This window comes from Ambystoma mexicanum, chromosome 1q (genome assembly GCF_040938575.1).
Source record: "Ambystoma mexicanum isolate Mex_15411 chromosome 1q, UKY_AmexF1_1, whole genome shotgun sequence".
Taxonomy (NCBI): domain Eukaryota; kingdom Metazoa; phylum Chordata; class Amphibia; order Caudata; family Ambystomatidae; genus Ambystoma; species Ambystoma mexicanum.
The window spans coordinates 72954640-72980458 of record NC_090922.1 but is presented as its reverse complement, the minus strand read 5'-3'; the positions used below and the strand labels follow the sequence as shown (position 1 = coordinate 72980458).

Here is a 25819-nt window from a genome sequence, read left to right as displayed (position 1 = left end):
CCCATTCTACCTATCCTTTGAATGGCAAGGGGAAAACTTTCAGCTTGTTACAGAAGAGGACATCCAGAGAGGCATTGACGAACTGATCGGGGTCCCCCCCGGGCCCTCGGGGCAGAAAGGTGGATCCGACGGAGGCGTGAGCCGTGCCCCACGGGGCCCTGACCTCAGCCAGGGGAAACACAAAGTGAAGGGCACCCGGAAATTCAGAAAAACCAGGCACCCCTCGGAGGGACGTGGAGGACCCGCATGATTATCGGACAGAGGAGAAGTTAAAAGGAATGCAATGCCGATCTGTTGTGGTTCATTCGCTCACTCGCCCTCCGTGGCCGTTGGCGAATTGAGGAGAAACATTTGTTCCACTTTTCTTGATGCCAAGGCCCACCTGTCTGAAACACAGAGTGGTGGTGTTCTCGGTTATCAGAAGGTGGCCAGGTGCATCCCCCGAGACCTTCGAAGACCCCCCCGATTCACACTGGAAGCTAGTTCACGGTTGGACCCAGCCCCTATGAGACACAAGACACGCAGCGGGAGTAGAGGGGGCTGGGGCGGGGAGGTCTTGTAGAAGGATTGGACTCCGACTAAACCTGTTAAATGTTCCTATAGGTATAACCTGGAGGGTACGATTCACACTATTTCTCTCTCGGGGCCAGGGCAGCGGCCCTGGTGGTTCGTTGACTAAACCCGATGTATGTCGGGCGATGGAGACGGACGCCTACCAAAATGAGTAAGGGAAATGGGGAACTGGGGAGAGGAGGGGGGAGGGGAAAGAAATAGGGAACGCAATGCCATGGTTCTGGGGTTCAAGTCTACGGATGATAACGGGGGCACTCACTGAGGCTTCACAGGGCAAGGATAGCGACGACCATGGTTGAAAGTCGGATCGGTACGCTCAACGTGAAAGGTCTCAACTCGCAAAACAAGCGGTCTCTCACAAGTAACTTATTCCGCAAACAGAAATTACTGGCCCTCTTCCTACAAGAAACCCACTATAGAAGGGGGGCTGAGTCAACGATCAAGGAAAAGGAGATAGGTAGAAACTTCTGGGCCTCGCACAAATCCTCAAAGAAGGAGGGAGTGGGTATCCTCTTGGGTAAATCGCTGCATCTCACGGATGTAGAGACGAAAAGGGGTTTTGGAGGTACATTTCTTGCGATCAAAGGGTAAGCCCGCACACGAGTCACACTAGCCACCCTGTACGCGCCCAACGTGGCGCTGTAACGATACCCTCATGAAGGACCAGGTGTTTAGGGAATTCCTTAGGAACGAAATACAAGCCTTCTTCTTATCAAATGACACAGGGGAAGTCTCAACGGTTACAGTTTGGGAGGCACCGAGGGCCACCTTCAGGGGTCTCCTCATTGCAGAGGGTTTGAGCAAGAAGCGAGAGAGGGCCCTGATAGAATCCAGAATCCAGGAAGACCTGCGGGCCATGAGGGCACATCTCAAGAAGGGAAACATAGACTGCGAAAACCTCCTGAGTGAAATGAGAGAGAAGAGACAAGCTCTGCACACAATCCTGATTGGAGAGGTAGTTAAAAAAATGAGATACACGAAGCAGAGATACTTTGAGAGGGGCGACAGGGTTGGAACTCTTCTGGCACATAGGCTGAGGGGAAACAGGACGGGCAGACACATAGAAAAGGTCAAGGACGGGGTGGGTAACGCCCAGATAAAAACTGAACACATAGCCAAATCATTCGCGGCCTTCTATAGGGCCCTCTACACTAAACAAGAGGGTGAATCACTGGATGAAATTTGAAAATATCTTGAAGACTACCCCCTACCCAAGCTCACAGACCTAGAGAGGGAGACACTAGACAAGGAGATAACAGAGGAGGAGGTGGAAGAGGCCATCAAAAAGCTTAAAATAGGCAAGACCCCGGGAGAAGATGGGTACACAGCGGATTTCTATAAACAATTCCAGTCCGAACTAACCCAACCACTGACCAAATTATTTAACCAAATCAAAACCTTAGAAACCATTCCACCGACATTCCTGCAGGCCATAATCACAGTTATCCCTAAGCCGGGCAGAGACCCAGCGGAGTGTGGCTCATACAGGCCCATCTCGCTCCTGAACACAGACGCCAAGATCTTCACCAGGATCCTGGTGACACGTCTAGAAAGGTGTCTCCCCCGACTGATCCATCCCGATCAGGTAGGCTTTGTAGTAAATAGACAAGTAGCAGATAGCATGCGCAAAACCCTGCACATACTGAGCTCAAATGGAGTGAAATCCGACGGTGCCCTTCTCCTGTCTCTAGACGCAGAGAAGGTGTTTGACAGGGTGAGCTGGGCCTTCATGGAGGGGGTTCTGTCGTCCTTGGGGATGGGACCCAGGTGGCGGGGATGGATGACGGCCCTTTACTCCCGCCCTTCCGCTAAAGTGGTGGTCAATGGAGGAGAGTCCGAGTCCTTTCCTTTAGAGAGAGGCACAAGACAGGGATGCCCACTGTCTCCCCTCATATACGCCCTGGTGATGGAACCCTGGGCTATAGCAATCAGGACTAACGATCAGATCCAGGGTGTTAAAATAGGGGGAACTGACTACAAAATAACCCTGTTTGCCGACAATGTCCTCCTGTACCTCTCTAAACCATCCCAATCAGTCCCAGAGGAGTTCAATAGTCTAGAGCTATATGGTTCCCTGGCAGGCTATAAGGTGAACGTAGATAAATCGGTGGCTTTCCCGGCAGGCCAACTCAACGAGACCGAGAGACAATACATCGAGACCTTCCGTTCTGTAAACAAACAGAGGGATTCTCTCACCTGGGGATCCAAATTCCATCACACCTAGAGGATCTCTTTAAGGTAACCTACCCGCCCCTATGGAGGTCGATCAAACACGACCTGGGACGCTGGTCAAAATCCGGCCTCTCATGGATAGCTCGCCTCAACTCCATCAAAATGGTAATCCTCCCCAAATTCTTATATCTGTTTCAAATGCTGCCAACCCAGATACCGAACTCATTTCTCCTAGAGATCAAGCGGGCCCTTCTCCGCTATCTATGGGCCGGTAAATCCCACAGGATTGCTTATGACACTCTCACAAGACCCAAGGATGAGGGTGGAGTTAATTTCCCCGATCCAAACACTTATTATAAGGCGTCACAATTGCGCGTCCTTGTTGATCATTTGACGACTGGCCCAAAGAAACAATGGGTAACACACTCTTCTCGCCGGTCACATTGGATGAGTGGCTATGGGTCCCCAAGACATCTATTCTGAGAAGGGTTTTAAAACATCCAGTGTTGGGATTGCTGTGGTCTATTTGGAAGGAAGGGGGTTACCTAAAATGGCTCACAACGTGGCCCTCACCTTTGAGCTGCATCTGGGCTCTGCCACTTTGGGAAGGGATCAACGAACCACTAACCTTCCAGCAATGGTACGAGGTGGGTCTTTGTAGGGCCAGACAGCTTAGGGTGGATGGGGTGTTTATATCTCTAGGTGACCTGAAGGACGCCCTGGGCCTCCCTAACCTCTCCCCCTTTCGATACCTACAGCTTAAGGGTGCCCTTGCCGAGAGCAGATGCGGGGACACACTTAGACGGGACCTAACCGATTTTGAGAAATTCCTCATAACACACAAAGGTACCAAGGGGGTGATATCGCGGCTTTATAGCATTTTGTTGTTCTCTACCCCACGGGACCCCCCCATCTTCCCAAGTACATTGAGGGAAGGACTTAGGCACCCCCATAACGGAAAAAAGATGGACCAAGATTTGTAGGCAGGCACACCGTTCCACAACTGCACCCCAATACCGCCACCAGGCCCTGAAGTTGATACACGGTTGGCACTACCCCCCACAGAGGATAGCCAGAATGAGAAAAGGTTATGACCCCCACTGCTGGAAATGCCACATTGAAAAGGGGCATTATGTCCATATGAGGTGGAAGTGCCAGGTGGCACAGACCTACTGGAGTGAGGTCCTGTCATGGATAAGAGGAGTAGAAGGAATGGTGAGAACTCTGTCCCCCTGGCTGGTGTTGTTCGGCATTGAGGTTGAGGGGGGCCCCAAGGTGAAACATGACCACATGTTGCAGGTCATGGTAGTCGCGGCTAGATGCTGCTGGGCCCAAAAATGGAAATCACCCCGACCTCCTGGGGAGGGGGAGTGGGTAGCGAAAACACGGCAATCTATGATATGGAGTATCTAACCCACCTGATCGATGAATCCAAATCCAACATCAAGGCCCTATGGCTGCCATTTTTTGATAAATATGGGAAAATAGCCTGAGGCATAAGTAATCAGCTCAGACGGTCCTCTTGATGGGAACAATACTGTCGGGGAAACCCCCTTGGAGTGGGAAGAGATCAATTGTTACAGGAAATGTGACTTTTAAATGTTGGACCTTGTTTTTTGAGCACCGTCTTTCTTTCGGAAGCAACCCTATGCTCGCATTGCATCTTCAGATGATGTGCTGGACCCTGTTGTTGTTATCGACCATTAAACCATGGCATGGGATAGGGGGGGCGGGTGTGGGAGGTGGGGTGGGGGGGACCAAAAGTTGTGACCTCACTTTGATATATATCAATGTTTGCATTATTTTTTTAATTATGTCATAATTATAAAACTCCAATAAAATCAAATTTTCAACAAAAAAAAAAGAATGTCCCTACCAATTCAAAGTCATATCTGCGCTCATTGCTCTGCTGCTTCACGAAGCTCAGTTCACACTTTTTATATACTTTTTTTAAAAAAATGATAAAATGTGAGCCTGACCTTTTCAAACACATTTGGGCCTCATTACACGTTGTCCGGTAAAAATCGGATTTTTACGGCATGGCGCTATTATCGTAACCGCCCTCGCAAGAGGCCGCTAATAGCGTCCCATTACGAGTTCGCGGACACGAGCATAGCACCATGCCGTAAAAGTCCGTACCGCCATGCCGCAAAAGTCCCCAAAATGCCCCTTACCGGCTTCGACCAAAGTGCTGATAGCACCTCCGCCCCCACGCTACATGCTATTAGCGGTCACCGTAAAAAAGCGGAACCGGAAATAGCGTCATCGCACAGGAACGGGAAAGAGCACGGCGGCGATCTCTAAAAACACAATCCATTGCCATCCTCTGCATCCAGAACCTCTTTCCGGAGAACTCTGACAAGAAATCATCCAGGAAAGCCCGAAGATGCCCAAGGCGCTAATAAAATCTTCAGATCGTCAGCAGAAAGAAAAATTCTCAAATGAGGAGCTGATCCTGTTGACCGAGACACTTGCAGCTAATGCTGAAGTTGTTTTCGCCAATGATATGCAGCGGGAGGCCATCAATAAGAAAAAGGCCATCTGGGTCGAAGTTGCCAGCAAAGTCAGTGCGGTGGGCACTTCCACCCGCAGTATCAAGGACTGCCGCAAGAGGTCGGACGACCTCCGGGTCCGTGTGCGGAACATACTAACGGCCAACCGTAACCTGGCAATGGCCACAGGAGGTGGCGCAGATTCCCCGTTGAAGCTGAAGGAGTGGGAGGAGACATGTGCCTCCACAATTGGACTCGAATCCATAGAGGGAGTCAGAGATATGGAGCATGGTGTGGACATTTCATCTGATGGAGGTGAGTGTATACATCAAACAATGCACAGTGAAGGGTGAGGGGTCCCCCAAATATGTGTCTATGACCAGGCCATTGATCCAGCCACACACATACATGCATGCATCACCATATGCACGTGCAACAGAGACCCATCCATGCATGACCAACCCGACATCCCCATTACTAGAATCAATGATAAAGAGGCCCCAATGCATAGAGCAGCATTCTTCATAAGGCACCTAGAACCATTAACGTTGATATACCCTATTTTTGTTCTCAACAGGATCACCGACAGACACTGAAGGCACTGCAACACATACCCCCCCAGCAGCCAAAAAGGCCAGGATGAGTTAGAAAGGTGACACCACCACCAGCTCTAGGGAAACTGGGAGGAGTCTCCATCAGCAGAGGCCCAAAGGTAGCAGGAGCACCAGTTCCACACAGCCTGAGGGCACGGCTGCTGTTATTGCTGAACCCACGCCAGTGTGCCCCATCATAGGTGAAATGCGCACAGAGGGCACGCACTCCGCTGCCACCAGTTCTACTGGTGAGGCACCGGCCACCGCACTGCTCACTGACGAGGAGGACGCAATTGACATTCTAGAACAATGCCATTCCCCCAGCCCGACACATTCCATTGCAGAAAGTTCAAGGGCAACGTCCAGATCAGGTAGCCATAGAGCACATGACACCCACATCGTTGAAGGGGCATGGAGCCCTCAGGTGTCCTCACCTGACGCCGGGGGAACAGACCAGGACGCAGCAGCCAGCCCAACATCACATGCCACCTAACCTGACCTTGCAACCATCAGCCAGAGGCAGGCAGATATTACTGCGATGGTCGCCCAGCATGTGGCCGAGACAGGCCGTCTGAGGGGTGACCTCAGCAAATATGCAGGCCAAACAAGGGAGGCCATTGAGGCCTGCACTGACAGGATCTGCCAGGAAATGGGCCAACTCCGCCAGGCCATTAACCGTATTGGGACATCATGGAGCGGCAATACCAACCACCAACACGGGATCAACCGGGCACCTCCTCCTCCTCGGGTTCCCTGCAGACAAGCCCCCTGCGCCGCTCTCTGCGCAACCTGAGGCGCCCCACGTCACAACCACCCAATGGTGGAGGAGGCCCTGTGGCTTAGGTCCAGCAAGGACTAGGTGGCACATGTTGAGCAGCTCACATAGACACTATAAGGCTCACATGGGGGTGTTGTGGGGGGAAGAGGGAGGGGGTGTTCTTGGGGGTGTTGTCGGGGGAGGGAGAGGGTGTTCTTGGGGGTGTTGTGGGGGTAGGGGGAGAGGGTGTTCTTGGGGGTGTTGTGGGGGGAGGGGGGAAGGGGAGTTTGGAAAGTTGGGGTCATGCACATTTTTATCACATTATGTTCACAATACACTGTTCTGAAGTTGAAAACCAGGCGTTGTCTCCATCATTGTGTATGTGTCATTTATTGTGGATAGGGTCCTTTGTGGGCCTCATAACATGCACCAGGGCAACAATACCCATCTCCATCCATGTCATTTCACCTTTGTACCTGATGGAATTCCTGATTAAGATGCTGACGCACATCGTGTGCCTCCTTGACATCTCCTCTTGCATGTCCTGCCGGAGCATTTCACCCATACTCAGCCCCATCCACATCATCCTCATCTGGTGGTTGCATGTCAATGTCAAGTGGCATAGGCACATTCCATCAGATGCACATTTTATGATGCTCTACACATGCCATGGTTGTCTTTGACACTTTGTCACGGCCGTACAGGCGAGCCTCACCCAGGCCGCTTAGGCACCAGCGCACTGTCATTGGAAGGCCGAATGACGGCTCTATCACGACGCGGGTACGGGTATGTGCAATATTGTAGTCCTCTTCCTGCTGGTTCTGTGGGTTCCGTACAGGGGTTAGGAGCCACCTCTTCAGTGGATAGCTGGCATCGCCTGTATGGTGTGAGGAATGGGTACCTGTTACGGATCACCTCTGGTGCGGCCTGTTGTTGTTGGTGCTGCACTGCAATCATGTACTGAAGCCCATGTCATGTTGGTGGTATTGGGACCATCTTGGTGTGAGAAGGGGTGTGGTGTGCTCTTTTGTGCTGCGTGTCTCCATTGCCTCCACCTGTGCTGATTGTGTCCATCTGTGACAGATGGGAACACTGCTCAGGTCTCTTAACGGGTGCTTTTAGATGCTGTTATTTGCGCCATGACGGTAAGGGAGTTTGGGGTCTTTTCCATGCCGCTAATGCCATGTCCGCATGGCTTGTGATGGCGTGATATTAGCGCCATGGTGCTATTTCCGGTATGGGGGTCGCGCGCCCAAGGCCTTGCCACTATTAGTGTCACCGTACTTACCGGGACCGCTAATAGCGGTGGGTCAGGGTCGTGATTGGCTTGGGAAATTACTGGTACCGGTAATTCTTTAACGGTACCGGTATTCCCTTACCGGACAACGTGTAATGAGGCCCTAAGAGGCATGTTCAAAACATTCCTTAGAACGACTGTGCGCTTTAGAGACCCTGTTGCAATATTTCGAAGTGAAGCGTCTGCTAAGCAGGACTCCGGTTCAGAGACGGACACTCCTTGACTTGTTCAGACAGGAGGAAATGTAATAGTTGCTAGCCTGGAGAACAACCAGAGGTCGAAACATGTGTTGGCTAGGCTAAGATAAAGCGCAGAGAATCTATTGTTGAGCGCAAAGAATACATTTGTATTATTAAAAGTATGTATTGAATTTCATTGAATTATAGATACTACTAAAGAGGAACGTTCCTTTTTGACAAGTGCGCAAATCTAGGTAGCAAATTAACTGCAATCATATTTTGAGGGGACAGGGGGTGAGTCCCTGCTTGCTAGCATTTGCAGCTATCTGTAACCTATCATCTGTCTTATAAAAATCTCAAAACAAACTGAACTTTCCCAAGCGCGTCAGATATTCAGTTAGCCCCGATCCACAATTCTGCACTCAAATAAAAATACACATGTTTCAAACAGCGTATAGACCTACCCTTAACTTCAGCCTTTCCACTCTTATAAACTCACGTTCAAAAGCTTGCCAGACGTTCAACAATACAATTGCAGCGTCAAAATGCAACCCGATATGCCATCAAGTCAAAAAGATTCATACTGGATCCCCTGAAATCCATTCGCAAGATGGCTGTAGAATCTAAAATAATGCTTATGCATCATTTCGCATGCAGTGAAAACGTGTCTTAAAGTCTCTGTAACCAGCAGTCCCTGCATAGGCGGCAGTAGCGCTCTTCCGTCGGTAATCTCAACCAAGGACCCTTAACTGCCATAAGTGGTCATTAGACATTAGTCTCAACCGAACAAAAGTTAATCTCATTTCAGGATTAGGAAATTGGGAGATGTATTTCTGTGGTCTTCTGTATGGGGAATACAATTTAGCCTAATCGCACAGGGAGGACAACTTGCCTACGTGATCATGATTTTGGGACCAGTACCAGGCCAATCAGCTTTTTTTAAGGCACCCAACAGCATTCCCAGACTCTGCTTTTCAAAAAAGCCCTCATTGGTCGTTCTAAATTCCAGCAAGACCAGACAGAACCCATTAGTCAAATCATCCCGAAGGAAAGCAAGTACTTTGTTTTCCTCAGCACACATAATTTTTAAATAAAGAGTTCCCCTATTAATTTTCACCACGGTACTCAGGGAGGTGAAGCCCAACTCTGTTCTGATTGCCTGAATGGGAGTAGCTCCCGATAGTCCCAATATATGACACCAGATATATCCCTCAAGTCGGTCTGCAGAGAGGTCAGAATCAATATAAGAGCATTCTAATGCATCGGCAACGCTTGATACAAGCTTTTGGCGATATAATGTGATGATACCCATCAGATTAAAGCCGGCATCACGTGTGACAACACTTTTTAAAGAAAGCATAATGGACACAGCTTTATAATAACGCCATTTATTTATTTATGTATTTATTTATTTATTTTGGTTAAAAGACAGTTAACCTTTAATATTCACAAATAAATAAAGTAAACAACAGAAAAAAGAATAATGATTAAAATAAAAACATGAAAAATAAAAGAAAAGAAAAGAAAAAGAGAACAAAAATACTCAAGAACATTGCCACAACATATTTATTAAATACAACAATAGTAAAATGTTTTAAGGATAAAAAGAAAAGGAAACATTAACCATCAAAATTCCTGTCCATATTCAAAGCTCTAAAAAATGATACAACTGCCATGACAACAGAAGTAGTAGACAATACTTCCACATAACCTCAGAACCTCGACTATGAAAATGTGAGCATGCTTTCTAAAGGCATTCACTCCAAGTCCTTGGACAGCAGTGCAATGGAGTGAGTAACAGATGTTTTATTCATTCTCTCTGCTGCATGTCTTGACAAAACCTACAAAAAGTAACTCCTCGTTAACCAGCCCATATCGAACCAAAATCTCTTTTGTGTGGATTCAGTTCCTATCGAGATAGACCAACAGGAAGGGAGCCAGTGTACCTCAGTTTTTGTGATCACCCCTCAGATGACCCATTGAGGGAGATTGATGGACTTCATCCATCGTATTAACCCAACCTACATCATAGAGTACACGTTTAACCTTGCATGGGTTCCCAATCAATTCTACACAGTCACACCCACATTCAGAAATTAAAATAGAGCACAACTCCTCCAATTCCTTCAGTACTCACAAGCCCTTTTCCCGGCATATGCCTCTAAGGTCCTCATACAATGTTTTGTCACTAGGTGCCAAGATTTTTCTGTATAATGAGAGGTATCTCCAATATGCCCTAGCTTTCAGAGAAGTCAAGCCCAGGTCATAATGTATGACAGAGAAAGGCAACGAGCGGGGGAGACGTAGCGCTTTCCTCTAGATCAGAGCTTCCAAAAATGGTAAATAATCTAATGTTGATCTTCGGAATTATGTTCCCTTCGTAAAAACGAATAGCTGGTAAAAGGGAAGATTTGAGTCGATTCTGGACAACTGATTTGATAGTTTAGTTGTATGTGCGAGAAGCCAAGAATGAAGTACCTTTTATTGTTTTTTGAAGTAATCAAAAAGCCCAGATAGAGAAGGGCATTGATAGTCTACACCCACTCAGCCTGAATCCTCCACCTAAAGGACACTGTTTTTTTAGAGGAAAAGAATTGCATCACTTTGGTCTTGATCAGATTGATGGATAAAGAGTGAGCCTCCACAAAAGTAAAGAATCCGTCGAACAAGTGTTGCAGACCTATTGGAGTGCTATACAAAATCAAAAAGTCACCAGCGTAGCCTAGACATAGTGGTCTTAAATTATGAGTTTTGCAGTTACCGGGGCGTTTGGTTGTAAGTATTTGCCTATATCTGCCATGTACAGGTTAAATAGGCAGAGGGCCAGACTGCACCTCGGCCTAACCTCCCTAGAAGAAAGAATTGGGCGGGACAGCCATCAGCCATCTTTGATGATTTAAACATATTTGAATAGTCAAGTGTTCATAGAGGCCCACTATCACCCTCAGCAGGCCGGACGGTATCCCTGCCTCTGTAATTTGTGCCGCAAAAGGTCTAGGACCACTGCATCAAAAGCTGCGGTGAGGTGCACAGAAGCAAAATAAACAGGGTTACTTGCCTTTGCCAAGGGTAGATGTTGAAAACCACTAGACCATTAGACCACTGAGCGAGGCCCCCATATTTTTTCCAAAACCTATCTGCCACTTTGAGATTCTCCCAGATGGGCCTGTAGTTAGATGGATTAATTATTGTGCCTTTTTTATAGATGGAAATAAGATGGGCCTGTGACCAAGTGGGGGGAAATGCTCTGTCAGCAGCACGCGGGTAAACAGAGTCGACGGTATCCCCACCCAGATAGTCGGATCTAACTTGAATAAGTAATTCACAGCCTGTTTGGCCATGGAGCCTGGGACATACTAATACCTTTGATCACTTCTAGAACCACCTCTGGGTTAACATTGATGTTACATGTCGCAAAGCGTGGTGGGACAAGAGCCAGTTCCATTGGCGAGAACCACTCAGGGAGGGCATAAAGAGATTCGAAGTGGGATACCCAGTCAGCCACTGCTACCACATTGACTATCCTACCTGATTGGTGGATGTCTGTGTCATGAATCAAAGTCCAAAATGCCTGGAAATTTTTATTGGAGAGGACTATCAGCATGGGCTCCGCATCCAGCTGATACCTTCGTGAGTGCGAAGCGCGCAGCCAATTTTTATAAGATTGACGCGCTTGCCTTAAGTAATCACTTTTCTCCAGAACGGTGAGGAACTTGTTACTTTGAATGTTCTTGATCAGCCATTTCAGCTCTCTTTTCCTGAGTACAAGTTCTTTACAGTATGCCTGGCATTGTTTCCTGGGTCCAGGCCTGCTCTTAACTTTTCTCGGTAGGCTAGCCTCAATTCTGTCTGCCACAACACATGCGAAGCTGTCCACCGATAAAGTATCAAGCTGCCATTCCCAAGATGATAAGTCAATACGTCTATTAAGAGTCTCATTGACTCCCTGGGCCAATGCTGGAGACCATGTAATTCAGTTTCCCTTGCTGTTCAAAGAGATAGAGGTCCGGCCATTGAAGTGACACTTTGCCAGTCACGCCAGGACTAAAATATCAAAATAGGCAATCAACAGTGAGTGGTCACTTAGCTGTTTACTAGTTATTTCAAGTCGGCAACATTTCTCTAAGAGCCAGCTTCCCACAAAAGTAGTCAATGGTGGAGTTAGAGAGACCACTAGACCAGGTGGGATGAGAAGGAATGTCCCCGGGCACCGTACCATTTAAAAGGAAGTGGCACAGTTCTAACATACCGTCTAACCATCTTTTCCCGTTTACCAACTTTACACCTTGCTGGATGCTCCCCTCCCTCCCGTCAGGCCATGGGTGACAACCAATACAGTCTAAGTTCAAGTCTCCTACCACTAACACATGCCCCCTGGGAGATCTATTGAACCACTTAGATATAAATGATGTTATATTTGCAAGTTCATCATCCAGTGAGCACATGATTGAGCGCCAATGTACATTAATAATCAGGATGTTTAACGTCCCCCTTGTCTGTATCTCAATATGTGTGGCCATAATTCCAAAGGAGATATCACAACTGGCCAACACCCTAACCTCAGGGCACAATCTTACAAGTGTCAATAGGCCGTCATACGGGCATCCGTAGTCTCCTTGACGGGCTCTCTGGAAGGACACATAATAACCATCGAGGGAGGGAAGAGACCGGAGCCAAGATTCCTGGAGGGCAATAATAGTATGATTCCTGAGGATTTGGCACATCTGGATATTGTTAAATACGTGGTTATGCCCACGTGAGTTCTAAGAAACCAGTGAGAAGACACTAAGGTCCTGGAGACAAGAGTTACAAAACAGTCTAATTTGAAGATGTACCCAGCAACCAGGACCAGTCTCGGCTTTCATCCGACACAATTATCCTTCTCTTCAATGACAAGGCTTGTTCATCCAAAAATCTACCTCCACCAATGGCAGTGGCAAACTTTGCTCTTAGCCGACGTCTGCTGTCCAGGAAGGCACCCTCCCCAGGTAACCTCTTGTCGGTAAAAGGGACCAAATTAAAACCCAGCTTTCTGAGATTGTCTCATCACTTCAAGAGGATATCAAACACCATTCTTGACTTCACGAAAATCACTGCTCGATCAGTTCTGTAATGTTCTATGAGGTAGATCTGCTCCAAGTCCTTAGAATTGGTCGGAATCGCTGTTAAAAGTGCTAATATATTTGTACGATTCAACATCAAAGGACATGTGGCAGGGATCACACTCTCAATTCAGATCGTAAAAGAGTTTACTGGAGAGCAGTCTTCCTGCCGCAAGCGCTGGGTTTGAGAACTGTGAGTAGTTAAGCCGCTCTGACCTATTGGATACCGGTCCTGCGTTCCCCCTTGCTGCAGATTTTTATTCAAAAAAGAGTTGCGGGGGGCCAATTCTGGAGGATGAGTCCCCAAATTTCCATCAAGCAGATTACTTCGGGAAACTAATTGATGAAAAATCTGAAAAAGTTTCCTCTGAGGACCCATAATACTGGTTGAAGGAATAGCAGTTTGCACTTGAATGGGTGCCAATACTAGAGTTGTAAGTGTGGCCCGACTCATGGTATGTTCATTTAAAGGTATGAAAAGAATAGCAGACTACTCTTCCCAAATGGACTCGCCAGAGTTAGCTGCTGCCCTGTGGGCGTATCTAAAGTGTGTGCAAAGGGAGTTGATGCACCAATATTTGCCCCTGCAGCCTTCGGCAGACTTGGAGCAGTAACAATTGGATACCCATTTGAACATGGCATTGAAACAGATGCAGCAGCTGATTTGAGCGCAGGATTAACGAGTGCCGCCTTCACTGAACAAAGAGGGAGCGCCCAAAATGATGCACCACCTGCTTTTATGACTGATTGTAGGAGCAGTTTTTAGATTTCTTCCCCTGCGCACCACTATTCCGCCTACACAAAGGGGGCTTCGAGGTCACCAAGGCCTCTACCGGCAAAACCGAGTTTGAAATTTCCTATATTGAGTGTTCGTCCACAGAGATGGCATCAGGTACAAAGCCCCCCTTGTGTACAGACTGTTTGGACAACTGGAGCACTTGTTTGTCTTAGTAAAAGTGGCCCCCTCCAGGAGAAGCAGGCCTAGCTGGTACATATGTAGCTGGTCTTTCTAGACGTGCTGGCTCCTTAAGAATAGATGGAGTTTTTAATGTATGGCCTTGTGTTGCATTATGGGCAATAGGTGCCCCCTGTTCATGTGACTCCTCGCCATCCAGGTTACTTGGGTCAGATGGTAAGTCAGTATTCACCACTGTCTAAAGAGGGTCTCTTTGGTCTTTGTTGGGAGCAAAGAGCAATTCTTTTGTTGGAACGTGCAAATTTACATGGTTGGATTTAAATAATAGTGACTCTAAGAGAACTGTATTCGATTTAGTTTCTCTCTGTAAGCCTTCGTATATGGAGACCAATATGCACACGACTTGATTGATTTCAGCAAATAGCCCATTGCGATCTTCCCTAGAACCATCCTCCATTCTTGTCATAATTGCAGACAGACGCGTCTTGGAGGCAATAGTGTGGGCGATGGGGCCCGAGAGGATGAAAAAAAATCTGACCCAGAGAACTGTTGCCCATTTTGTGCTGGAAGATTAGAAATCAGGCTCAGGTCAAGAGAAGTGTCCTCCTGGCTTGGATCGATGGAAGCCTTATAATTGGTTACAGGGGGCAGCTAGAGATTCTGAGAGATTGAAGATTTGTCCGACTCTCCAGCCACCTTAAGGAGGGTTTCCCAGGACCTGGATCTGGATGATGTGCCCCCTTCATCTACCACAGCTGGTGTACTCAGCAAGATCGATTTCTCTCCAGCGGGTAAAGAAATTATGTAATCAAAGCATTTTGCTTTTTTTATGGTCGGTGCGGCACAAACTGTTAAAGAGTCCGGGGAGCGGGTCTCTTGTGCCAATGAAGGGAACCCTTCCCCATATTATCGGAAATCGGTTTGAAGGAGGATGACATCTTTTTTCCTCTGCTCCTCAGGTAGTACATCCACACACCTTCCGGGCCACTCACGAAACAACTTGATTTGCAAAATAATTAGTGCTCGGCGACCAAGGACTGTCCTTATAGCTGGAGCTGGCCGTGCGCTAGAAAGACTCACAGCCGTAGCAGTTCAAAAGAGTGGGATATTCCTTTCTCCCCTTCTGCACAGTTCGAGATAATATAGAAACAAGGAGCAGCCAAAAGAGGATTTTGGCGAAATTGAAAAAGCGATCTCTCTGGGGCGATTCCAGTTATCACTCACCGGCTGTTGTTTTCGTGGCTGATGTTGCTTCCCCAGCAAGCAGCGCAGGGCCCATTCCTGGTCCCAGGCTCCAGGCTCCAAACACTCTCAACACACAGCATCGCACAAGGTGTGTGCACCGCGCCGTTGCTGATCTTTTGAAGATGAAGCTCCTCCTTCGCTGAATAGAAACAATAGCCAGACTCCATGTAAGGGACTCGTAATGCTGTGCTAGTACTGCTTGCTCACAACACACAGCGTCGCACACCACTTTCTAAGTAATTTCATTTCTCTGAGTTAATTTGCCACATCATAACCTAAATACCGGTAACTGTATACCTTAGTCATTTTACCCTCCGGGGTTGAGACGTTCATATGATTTTAGTTGGCTTTACCAAATTTCACAACTGTTGATTTTTAAAAGTTGATATGTGGTTCATTACATTTTGCATTCTCCGCCAATGCAGTTGCACTTCTGCAATCCCCACATATGTTGAATCAAAAATAGCCAAATCATCGGCGTAAGCAAGGTAAGGAACTTTGGCACTTCCCAATTTAGGTGGAAAACTATGTGCCCAGGCCAGTGACTCTATGACGTCAGCAAGGAACACACTGAACAGTACAGGGGCAAGTACACACCCCTGCTTTACACCGTTATCAATCTGGATAGGGGCAGACATAGCCCCTGCACTGTTCAACCTGGCCTGGGGGGTGTTATTTTCATGCAGTGGTTGGCATGCACACATTAGATGTTTTGGCATGTTAATTCCCGCCAACTTTCCCCACAGTTTAGCACGATCTATTATAGATTCAAATGCTGTGGCAAAGTCGACGCAAACAATGCAGAGTGGGGGGGAGGGCGGGATTTACCAAGGGCCTGACGGATCAAAGAATTAACTATAAAGATGTTACAGGTACCTGAGATGAGAGAGCCTTCTGGGAACCAGTCTGAAACTTGCTCAATGCGTGTTTTTCCCCAATCCACTTCTCGATGCTACGAAGCAGTGAGGTGGCAAATATTTTACTGGACTTATCCATGGGGGTAATATATGATTGTTTCCAGGAATGGAGGATACAACAGGTGCTGTAAATCCCCCCAAACAGCACCATTATGATGTCCGCCCATAATTCCGGGTTGGCTCTCATGACCATATTGGAAACCCTGTCAGGACAGGGCGCTCTAGATTCTTTTAGCTTCCTAATTATCATGATTAAATCCTCCCTGTCAACCTCAAACTGCAACGGAGCCCGCAAGCCAGAAACTGTGGAGGAGTATGCATTACATTTCCCAGCAATTAAACTCTCCCAGGTCTTCCCAACGATAACATTAGTCAAGGCTTTCTCTGATTGCTTGCCTTTATCATATAAAATATGCCATGTTGTTTACAATCATTCCTTTTTATAGTTGCATAAAAATTCTGCCAAGCAAAGTTGGTAGTGGACATATGATGGCGTTTGGTCCAATTCCTGTACTTGTTTTTGAAATTCCTTACCGTGCTCCACTTACTCAGATGGTGAATGTTCAATTGGGAAAGTTTTCTAATTTCTTGTCTTGACTTGCATTTTTTTGCCAATTATTGCCTTATCATATTGGGGACTATGCTTTCCGTTTTCTCTAAATGATGGACCTTTTATCCTAATTAGAAATAAACTACTGACAGATCTAATCCAGCTTATAATATTATCTGGACAATCATAATTTTCATACACTCTACCCAGGGATGCCATATGTGTAGTTACAGCCGCAAGATTTCTGTCTGACCAACCCACACGGGTTAGACCGTTATTCACATGAAGCGCATCCACCCTGCCAGTTTCACAAAGGATAAGATCATGGAGACACCGCGTAATATTCAGAATAGCATGCTCACTATGCTCCAAAAACTTTACCGGCATTTCTTTGGCAATAGAACACATTTTCTCACTCCCTAAAAAATAGTCTAGCGTGGAGTGCTTATGCCCCATTCTCCACGTGGCCGCAGCTGGGATGTCCCCAAGGGTAACCCCATTCATAATGCATCACAAAAACTCTACCCACCTAGCGGCCACAGCAAATGATTTAACTCATCTATTAGCCACAGTATGCACTGGTAAGACCCCCTTCTCTGCTGTCACCCCTCTCTGATGGCACACGATCTATACACAAGCAATTCAAGTCCCTCTCCCCGAAACAAAATATAAAAATCATTGTGTCCAGATCTAAATGCTGCTAAAGTCTCATAAATATCGATCTGAGTGGCCTCAGTGGATCCTCCACCTGGGAATCGTGTATATTTACCAAAAGCGTTTGAAAATCCTTACTAAATTCAATAGCCACCATTAGTATATTCGAATTATAGATTGATAGTGGCAATTCCCAGGCATTTAAGTTATTAGAACACAGAGTTAATAAGCCACATAAGAGCCTTCCTCAGTCGCCCCTTCTTGCTGGATTTTTAAAGCATGTACCCCCGTGGAATGCAGCTTCCCCCACCAGCCATGTCTCTTGTAATAATAAAATATCAAACTTGTATAAGTTGTTACTTGAGCCTTCGTCTGAGAACAAGTGTGTGTGCGTGGTCGTGGGTTTTCCAAGAACTTCTTATAATACTTCTTTCAGGTATGCTGAATCGGCACTGGCAAAAAGAACAATAGCCATTGCCAGTGTGTCTTCATTGTTCCTGTTTCATGCCGCTTGAAAGGAGAAGTTGACGATAAGGGGTCTTATTGTTTTTTAAAACACGCAAGGAAGGTAGATGACTAAGCAAAGACAGTAAGGCGCTCCTATTTATGGGTAAATTGCCGTCTTCAAAAGGGGGGGCCCGGCGGGAACTCGAAGCGTTTCCCCAGGGGAAGTTTTTGGCGCTGCACACGGCCAGCGAGTGGCCATGGGGGACAAAGCGCCTCTTTAGGGTATTTAAGGGCAGGAAAGGTTCGGGAGGCAGGCGACGGTTGGACTTGATGATTGTCAGTCCTGTCGCCTGCTCCCGAGCCTTCCCTGAGTAGCTGGGCCTTCGGTGCGGCAGGTTAGCATAGGTGAGTGGGGACAGGGTTTTAGAAGTTGGGGGAGGTTATCATAGTTAGTTATAGATATTAAAAAAAAATAAAAAAAAATAATAATAATAATTCTTTTAATTTAAGAGTTGTTATAGCCGGGGGTACCGTAGATAAGGTACCCCCATTTACTTTTCAGGCTCTGGTCCCCGTGGTCCGTGTGCGAGCACAGGGGGTTTTTCTTCGAGTCACGGCATCGTGACGCGGCTTTCGCGGCCGGTGCTGCAGGGAGTGGGGGGGGGGTTTAGGTAGGGTGCAGGGGAACGCGGGCCGGGGGGAGTGAGGGCGGGTTCAGTGGGGACTTGTTTTCTGGGCCATCCCGCACTTGGGTTTGTGTTGGAGGGGAGCTCCCGGGCCTGTGTGGTTTTGCCTGTGTGGGAGGAAGGCGGCGCGCGGTGTCCATCGCGCGTCAGAGGGGGCAGTGTGCTCCCTTTAAAGGGGCTGCGTCCTTTTTTGTTTTTAGGGGCGGTTGGGCTTACACGCCGCCAGGGGGCAGTGTGACAAGGGAGCATCTCGTCCCCTGTTTGTTGGGCCTCTGGTTTTGGGGGGGCTTTCTGTGGCTGGTGGCACATTATTGCCAGGTCAAGAGGTTTGGGGGTTGCAGGGGCGCGGCCTGTAATTTTGGGGGTTAATTATAGGGAAATTAAATAAATAAATAAGAGAAATTGTCCATTAATTAATAATAATTTGGAGCAGTTATTGGGGAAGTCATATTAGCGTTTTGGTGTGGGGGAAGTGCTGATTTACTAGGTTTCAGGTTAGCTGTTCATTTGGGGTATAGGTCCACAGGTAGTTTTGGCTCGGGGGTTTAGGTTTGGCTAGGAACATTTTCAAGGGGTTACATATATTGTAGTGCACGACCAGATTAGTAGTGCAGTATGGTGGGCCAGGGAGCCAGCAAGAAGGGTCTGGTGGATGCTAAGGCTCTGAGGGAGGCCTTGGAAATAATTAGTAGGGCATCTAGGGCCCAGTTGGGGGGGGGATTGGGGGAGGTCACTGGTGGAGAGGTCACGGGAGAGGAGGAGATAAATGGCAGTAGGCCGCAGCGTAGAGCAGCGGCAGATGGGGCTCTCGTGGCAGTGGTGGCTTGCACCCTCGCGGCGGGGAGAGGGGAGGTGTGGGAATCCAGGGGCAGGAAGTTGAGAAGGGAAATAGACAGGAGGGCGTCCGGGGGAGAAATGATTTCGGGGGGGCAGCCATTGAGGGAGGGAGTGAAGGATAGCCCTAGGGAAGGTGGGTGTGCTCAAAAGGAGGTGGCTCAAAGGAACCAGAGTAGGGCCAGCGAGAGGGGACAGGGCAGAGGGGAGGAGGGGGTAAATACCTGCAGAAGAGTGCAGGTGGGAAAAGGGGGGTGAGGTCCCCATCAATTGAGGAGGTTAGAGTGGGGCGCGGAACGGCCCCCCCAGGTAGGAGGAGTGAGGGCGGAGGGCGCGGCGCAGCCCCCACTGGTCAGATGGAGGTAGAGGGTTTTAGAACGGCCCCTCCTCAGTCACCGGAAGGAGAGCCTAGAGGGTGCAGCACGCCCCCTAGCGATGAGGATTCCTGGGTGGAGGACGGAACGCCTCGCCCGAGAGAAGAGGACCAGGCAGGGGTTTCCGCGGCCCTGCCGAGAAGACGTCAAAGGAGTGGCGGGGCGGACACCCCGGGCTCGCAAGAGGAAGAGCAACGGAACTCGGGCATGAGCTCGCAGCCGCAATGGTATTTAAGGGGCGATGAAGTGGGGTTGGACGATTATGTGGGGCAATGGGAGGTAGAAGGTTATAGGGCGGTAAGGGAAAGGGGGAGGAGAGAAGAAGTTTGAGGTGGGATCTGGGAAAGCAGGTGCAGGGTGGTCGGGGGGCAAGAGGTCGGGGAAACTATTGGCTGGGTGAGTCTGCTGACATGTTTTGTCCCCGCAGCAGGAGCCCTCTAAGCGAGATGAGGAGCATCGGGGTGGATGCCAGACTCCGGACGGCGTGGAAAGAGGTGAGCGGGAAAGGGAATGGTCATCTGCATGGCAGAGAGGGGTCGAAAGGGGGGTGACGGGAAAAGAAGGGGCTGGTTTGCAAGGGGTAGGGAAAGAAGTTGGTGTGCAGGCCGTTGGAGCCGTGGGGGTTGAGAAGAGCGCTTGCTCAGTGGAGGTCCAAACGGACAAGATGGTGGAGCCATTGGTGCTCGAGGTGCAAGCTGAAAAAGGAAAGGAGGTTGAAGTGAAAGGCAAGGGAAGAAAATTGCCATACATGGGGTTAACAAAACCGTTGGGGGCGCACTTGATGGCAGCGACCAGGGAGAAGATTCAGGCGGGGGAATTTGTAGATGTTTTTAAATTGCTCCATAGGGAAGTGCGAGCGAAGGAGGGGTCTAAGGAGGAAGAGAGGGAACTGGCTTCGCGCTCAAGGGTCCCTGTGACTATGGAGAATTGGACGTCTGCATTTATCATTTATGCCAGTGTTTATTGTGAAAAATTCCCGGAGCGCTGCGTGGCGCTGCTTAAGTACATGGACGTCATTAGGAAGGCTTTCACGAGCTTTGGGGGTTTTGCCTGGGTAAGGTATGATGAGGAATTTAGAGCGAGAATGGCGGAGGGCAGTCAGGCGGTATGGGGGGAGATAGACATGGATCTTTGGCTGCAATGGATGGCTCCAACGAGGCCTGCTCCAACATTGCACACAGCAAGTGGGCTGCCTGTGCCTTTCCGGCCCTTTCTTGGTCGCCCCGCCCATGAGGGGGGAGAGGGAGGAGGCAGCGGACAGCCCTCGACAGCATGTTGGTCGTTCAATAAAGGAGGATGCACGAGGTGGATGTGCAAATTTAAACACGAATGCAGCAGGTGTGCGGGTCGGCATCCGGTTACGGATTGTTTTCAGGTAGGGGACAGTGGGTCAGGGCGAGGAGCGGGGCAAGGAGGTGGGGGGGAAGGACCGCATGCCAGGTGAATTGGGGTGTGCTGGTAGGTCGGGCTCAGTTTATCAGATAAGGAGGGGGGGCACAAGGTTTGATGAAGGTTTTGGGGGCGGTTTAAAGGGGGTAGGAGAGGGGTGAGGAGGAAGAATAGAAGGTAGGGGAGGGCCGCAGTGGGGTGTAATTGTGGAAATGGTTAAGGGGTGGTGGCCGTCGTTTGGAGGGCATGGTTGACGGTGGCGAAGCCCTCACGCTTGCCGCACGACAAGGTGAGTAAGCTTCGGGCTGCATGGACCGAGGTGCGTGAGCACCTCTGGTGCAGCAGGGGGAAGTGATGAGATGGGGCTGCATGGACGGGGGTGCACTAGGGCCCCTGGTGCAGCTGGGGGAAAAAAGTGAAGGAACGAAGCAAGGTGCTGGAAGAGGAATTTATGTGGAATGGTCTGCATGGACGGGGGCGCAGGTTTGGCCCCTGGTGCAGCGGTGGAGAGGAGTAAGGAAGAAAAGGGGCCTGCATGGACGGGGGTGCACTAGGGCCCCTGGTGCAGGTGGGAGATCAGGGCTAATGGTTGCAAGGAGCTTGAAGATTAGTTATATGGAAGGGACTGCAGGGACGGGGGTGCAGGTTGGCCCCGGGTGCAGTGGCGAGGGGAGTAAGAAAGTAAAGGGCCTGCATGGACGGGGGTGCACATGGGCCCCCGGTGCAGGGGGGGGGCAACGCAGGGCCAGATGAAGAAGGTGATGGAAGGTGGGGGGGCAAGGGTGAGCAAGAGGGTAATAGCTCAGGGGAAAAGGGGGGGCTAAGGGGGTTCAGGTGTATTGGAAAGGGTAGGTGAGAGGGGGCGAAATATAGGGGGACAGGTAGGAGAGGACCTTGGGAGTTTCCGGAGAGGGTTCAGGAGATGGCCAGAAAGGATAGGGTACTGAGGAAGGTGTTACTAGTGGTGCGGGAAAGGTCAGGAGGTTGGTAACTCATTCTTGTAGGAGGGGTGCAGCAGCTGAAGGTAGCAGGCTGGGCTATTGAGAGGAGTAGGTGAATGGGTTGGGACGCTGGGAGTAAGGGAGATACAAAGGGTATGCCAGGGACCGGGTCAGACGGAATGTCGTTATAACAATTTTCCAGTAGGTAGCAGGAGTGTTGCATTCATTAGGATGTTGTTGATTTGTAAGTGATTTTGTAATTTCTTTTTCAGATGCGGCCAGGAGGTACGGTCAGATGTCAAAAATCTGGTTTTGGGACATTCTAGGGTTAAGTGGGCGGGGTAAGAAGCGGAGAAAAGGGTTGTTGTCAGGCAGCTGGGGTGCAACTATAAGATGTTGCGGTAAGATGGTCCGGGTTTGGGGGGCTGGGTTGGGATCAGTCGCTTCCTATGTTGGCGGGGTTGGGGGAAAAGTACAGGCCTCCAGTTGGGGGGGATTAGTCTTGATGGGGACAATGATCTGGTAAGGGATACGGGTGTGGCCTTTCTTAGGGAAATAAAAAGGGTTTTTTGTTAGGGGTCTGACAAGTGTGGCCTCAAGCAACTGTAGGGGGGGACTAAGTGTTTGCCACAGAGAGTTGGGAGGGGAGCGAAAAATGAGGGTCCGGTAGTGCGGGCAAGGAAGGGGTTAAACCGAGAGATGGTAGAATGTGGTACATCGGTGTCAGTACAGGTTTTGGACCGTAAGGAGATGGTTTAGAAAAGATTAATGAGATTTAGAGAGGATGAGGAAACTTTCCGGTTTGGGGAACAATCATTATCTGGCGGACTGGAGCTCTTGGTTGGGAGATTGGTTGAGGAGTTGGAGGTAGGAAAATTGGTGGGGGGGGTGGGGCAGAAAGAACACCTCGGGGGAGGGTTTTTCTGGTGCTGGGGGCATGGCCCCTTTTGATGTGGGGGGAGGGAAGCACAATGGGGGAATGACACGGGAAAGGATGAGGTGGCGCTGTTTGCACAAGCGGGCCACCACGGGGGAACAGGTATTGAGCCTGGAGGGGCATGGCCCCGGGGAGAAAGCGGGACGCCTGGAAAAGGGGTAAGGAGACGGTAGGGTCCAAGGGATAGTTAGGGAGGAAATGGCTTTATTTAATTATTTAATTGGTGGGGAAAAATGGAAAATGTTTAATTATTTAATTGGTTGTTTAAAATATTTCTTTAGTTTGTAAGGCCATGGAGCCAGGTAAGCGTTTAATTGTAAGCTTTGGCCTGTCACATTAAAGCGACCTTTTCCACTTTTAAATGAGTCTGGGTTTTTGTGGAGTAAGCCAAAAAGACGAATTACTGTAAATGAGGTCAGCAGTAGATGCACAAACGGGGCTATTGTTTCCACTATAGACGCATCCGGCTCCACCACCACTCCAGGCTTGACAGAAAATTAATAGACTGTATGAATAAAAAACGTATTTATAATGTGCGTGGTCACTGATTATCTCACCTCTAGTGCTATCCCTTGCGCGTAAAAGACCCTTCAAGTTGTTTTGGGCTGTTCGGCAGGATTCGTCGAACCAGCCCTTAGTATTAGATCTCCCTGTTTTAAAATCCTGCTGAAAGAGGTCCGTTAGGGATTTCCAAATGTTTTGTGAGGCCAGGATAATTTCCCTTGGGTTTACATCCTGGGAGAAAATGGATGCGATTTGCTCCCTATTAGCAAAAAAAAGCCTTGGTCTGGGTAGCCATTGGGCCCATTTTAATCAATTTTATACTGCGCTTGCAGAGAGTGTTAATTTCACAGTGATCTAGGTGAGGTAAACTGACGTGTGGGACCACAGAATGGCCAACCCTCAAAACCAACCTCAGGGGGTAGTGATCACTGTACAGTTTTTCCAACACCTGGAATTCCATAATTAGGGGGCCAGTCTCTTGCATAAATACATATGTAGTCTATCATGGACGTTTCCCAGGTTGATCCAGGCCAACTCAGCCATTTAGGGAGCGAATGCCCCAGTCCAGAAACCAAGTATTGAACTGAAGGCCCCTAGCACACATTCTTTCATCTATCATTTGGGCGGTGCTATCCTATATGCGTAAGATTCACCCAGGTCCACAATTTCACTGGTAATCCCTTGACCCAGTTTGGCGTTGAAATCCCCGCCCATTATCAAGAACGGGTTTTGGCTCTGTGTTGATATGCACTCAAATTCAATAAGATCCCTCAGCGCCCCTGGGCAGCCCTTATTAAGGATATGTGGACTGTTCTAGAGGTTCATTAGAATCAGTTCTCGACCCTGCTCAGGCCGCACTCCGATACACAACGTTTTTGGTTTCCCTAACTATTAACACAAGGTTGAATGAGGACCTGAACAAAATTGCCATGCCCCCATAGCAAAGGTCTCTCCCGCCCTTCATGGCTGCAATACACTTCGAAACATAGCCATCCAAGGACAGTGGGAGAAGAGCCCACGTTTCCTGCAGGAATATTATATCATAGTGCCTCAAAGCTAAAACTACTTCATTCTTCGACAGTTTGCTCACTGCACCAGCAATATTCCAGCACAGGAATGACATGGCTGTGCCCGGTGTGGGAACTAGGCGTGTACTGTTGTTAAGCTGTTCTGTGCAGCCCCGATGGGGCTCTACCGAGCCTTAACAAAAGCAGGAGACCGAGTGAAAATACTAGGTCACACAGCCGCTCTCAAAATGGCCCAGGTGGGCGTCAAGTTATAAAGTTCAAAACTTTCTAGTGTCCAAAGATATTTCAGTGCTCAAAAACAATTAAATGCAGGAAGTCATCTGTTGGTTTTTTTCAAGTTTTAGTTAATCCAAAAAGCAAACACAGCTGTCACTCTTATTTATCTTAGTGAGAGGAAGGTTGCCGCAACACATATGTATAATAGACTAAGGCCAATGCATTTCGGAAAGGTTTCCTTCTTCAGGGCCAGTCTGCAGAGTTACAATTCAAAAAAAGCAAAATGCAACAATAATAGAATTGCCATTACATGTGAAAAAATGAATACAACATACCAATCGATGGATAGTCCCATGGTGCAAGCGAAATATGAAATAGAGAAAAACAAATATGATAATGATATGATAAGATAAGGCATTTGTAACGCGCCTATACACAAGTGTTTCAAGGCGCGACGAGGCAGGGGGAAACAAGGGAGACAGACAACGATCTTACTAGGCCAGGTGTCATTCAGATCGTGCAAGGGTAGAGGGGAAGGGAAAAGTGCATGGGGGAAAGGGAGAGGGGAAAGTGCAGTACAGGGTTATTAGCATACAGCATACAGGATAAATAACAAGGGCCAGCTGGTGGCAAGTGCGAGGTAAGTGCAGACAAGTGCTGGGAAGGGGGGGCTGTATGGATACAGACACAGTCCTGTAGTGCAGGGGTTGCCGTGGAGGCAGTGCAGGGGAGAGTGGCTGGGCCGAGAACGGTGAATGGCCCAGTTGCAGATTCAGTGCAGTTTCAGTAGTATTAGCAGAGGAGAGGGGGAGAGAAAGCGGAGGCAAAGAGGAAGGTTTTGAGGTGCTTCCGGAACCGGAGGTGGTTCTCCTCAAGTTTCAGGGAGGCAGGAAGGCTGTTCCAGAGGGTGGCCCCTGCAGTGGAAAGAGATCTGGCCCCAACTCGTTGTTTGGAGAAGCGGCTGACCCTATATGAATAATGAGTGGAAAGTAATATAAGTACAGAAAAGAAAAGAA

The 25819-nt window shown here is 48.7% G+C and overlaps 1 protein-coding gene across 2 annotated transcripts in view; it reads right to left on the bottom strand.

Annotated features, from left to right (window-relative positions):
* Positions 1 to 25819, bottom strand: part of DBNDD1 (dysbindin domain containing 1) — a 327904-nt gene that overhangs the window by 85869 nt on the left and 216216 nt on the right. Inside the window, exon 1 of one of the 2 annotated variants that reach the window (XM_069635554.1) lies at positions 25139 to 25260. The exons of the other annotated variant lie outside the window; for it this stretch is intronic. The gene's annotated coding sequence lies outside the window, so the exon portion shown is untranslated. Of the gene's footprint in view, positions 1 to 25138; positions 25261 to 25819 lie in introns of those variants that run through there. 2 annotated transcript variants of the gene reach the window in all.